The sequence below is a fragment of the Echinops telfairi genome, unplaced genomic scaffold, assembly GCF_000313985.2.
Source record: "Echinops telfairi isolate 266 unplaced genomic scaffold, ASM31398v2 ScPeMD7_7469;HRSCAF=8507_1, whole genome shotgun sequence".
Lineage (NCBI taxonomy): Eukaryota > Metazoa > Chordata > Mammalia > Afrosoricida > Tenrecidae > Echinops > Echinops telfairi.
The window spans coordinates 19,003,497-19,006,081 of record NW_022111373.1 but is presented as its reverse complement, the minus strand read 5'-3'; positions in this window follow the sequence as shown (position 1 = coordinate 19,006,081).

Here is a 2,585-nt window from a genome sequence, read left to right as displayed (position 1 = left end):
TTTTTCTTATTAGCAGCTTCCTAATTAGTAACGTTGTAAAGAGAATCAAGCTCTGTATCCTTGAGGAAAGAAGATAATCTTAGGAGAGAGAGAGAGAGAGAGAGGCTATCAGAGCCTAATCTGTGTTTGCCTCTTGGAGCAATTCCTCTTTGGTCTTCCTCTCACACATCACACACATACATACACCCACCTCAGAAGAAGACCCACTAGTCTTACCGCATGCTCACGTTTCTAAGTAAGAGTCCAAACCAAATGTGATTCCAGACAAATTCAGGGCAATGAGGGGTTGTGCTGCAGACCATTTTGTTTCTAGAAAAATCTCAGTGACCTGAAGTAAAGTTGCATATTTCCCCCAAGGGATAGATACTTTTAAGAGAAACTTTTTGTTTTGCTTTCTGTACTCTGCCTTTAAAAATTATATCCTTGGACAAAGGTGCGTGTTTATTGTGAGGGTCGTTGAAATTGTAAAACTTCGTCTTGCATACGTTATCTAATTGGATTCATTTAGGAGATGCTTACTGAGCAACCAACCACTCAAGGGCTACCCTGTAGCGGAAACTGTTCAGAATCAACCAAACTGACTGTCAGCCAGGTGATGCTCACTCATAGCGGCACGCTACGACAGGGTAGAACTCACCGCCCCTGTGAGTGGTGGAGTCTGTAACTCAACCAGAGTAGAAAGTACCACTTTCTCCCAAGGAGCTAGCTGGTAGTTTGGAACTGCCGACCTTGTAGTCGAAGGTTATATAACACCTTCTGACCTCTCGGGCTTATGATTATTGGCTTGTGCTAGACAAACTTCATTCTACTCCATAGTGAAAAAGCTTTTCAAATATTTACCGAATCAACAGATTTTCCCATCACTTGGTTGATTACTTCATTTATTCATTCAATAAACATGTATTACACTCTTTATTTTCTATAAGGTCCCATCTTAGGTATTTTCCATAGTCAGCATTATTCAGGTAACTAGTAGAGAAGAAATCACAGTCTCCTTCTAAGTCGCTTGCTAATATAACAATAGCAAGGATACTCCAGTCCTTAAGACACTATCTCAGAGATTGCTGCAACTGGGAGATTCAGAGATTTAGAGTTATCTCTAGGTACTAAAAGTCAGTGTCTTCCATAGCAAATAAAGACACATCTCTCAATTGTTTTAGGTTGACCCACCAGACTAGCGGTTCATAGTAACAATGTCAAGAGACCAGGATTAGAAATCAGAGTGTTTGGGCTTTTATGACCCTATCCCAATGTCAAGGAGACAAATGAAGGTGGAGCTGGATTTTCCTAGAGATGGGATTTCGCAGACCCTGTGTGGGGTAGGGATGCCTTTCTCCAGGCCATGGCTGCAGTGCTCGCCGAGGGTTGGGCTGGGTGGGGCTACAAAATGGTTTTCTTGAGAACCTGTGTAACTGTACTCGGGTGCTGCAGAGTGGGCATTCATGGGTGGTTTAGAAGTGGAAGTAGTTTTACATTTTCATTGTTTTAGTCTCACTGCCAAACTCTTAATCTACTAAATACAGAAGATCTTCCTCTTTACTAGCACCATTTTCTAAGGTCCAAAGTTTCCGCAGGTCATAGCAAAATGAGTGGTTAATAAATGGTTATTTAGCATTGTTCATGTAAAATTATATTTATTTTTTATAGCAGAAACAGCATCAGTAGAGTTTACACTCGATTTCTAACCTAAGGTTTACAGTTTGAACCCATGCAGCGGTGCCACATCAGGCCATCTGGCCAGGTTTCCTGATGACTGTAGACAGAAAAGTCACACGGAGCAGTTCGACTGTATGGAACACGGGATTGCTGTGTTTCAGAACTGACCGCAACGAATGACAATAATTTCCAACGACTCTCTGTTGCGTTGTTTAAAATGAGGAACAGAACAGCTCACAATGTGGGGCGTTTCCGCCCTAGGGAGGGAGCACTGGGACACTCCGAGCATGCCCAGCAGGCCTGCATTTAGGAGCAAACCAGTCTTCTTATTTTATGTCCACACATATGTACAGTCACCAGGCCAGGGATAAGAAAATAAACACATTTTCAAAAATGTTTCTGTTTTCCTGTCTTAGTAAGAACTTAACTTTATTTCTCATTGTTGTTGCAGTTATTACATGCATCCTCTTGGTTGTGACTTAGCTTAGTCCCCGCATGCGCAGTACACAAGCCGCGCTCCAGTTCTGCGCCTTCCTCACAGTCTCTCTATGTTTGAGCGGTGGTCGCAGCGATGGTGCCAATCCATCTCAGTGAGGGCTTTCCCTGCTGCCGCACTACATTGGCAAGTCTGACAGTTCTTCTCCAGGGACCAGTTCCTTCTGGTCACATTTGAAATGAAGTCTCACGATCCTTCCTTCTAAGGCAGTGGTTCTCAACCTTCCTAATGCCACGACCCTCTAATACAGCTCCTCATGTTAATACCGTTAATACAGTTCCCCCAACCATAAAATTAGTTTCGTTGCTACTTCCTAACTGTCATTTTGCTACTGTTATGAATCAGGTGACCCCTGTGAAAAGGTCATTTGACCCCCAAAGGGGTCATAACCCACAGGTTGACAATCGCTGTTCTAAGAATACTTCTGTAGTTT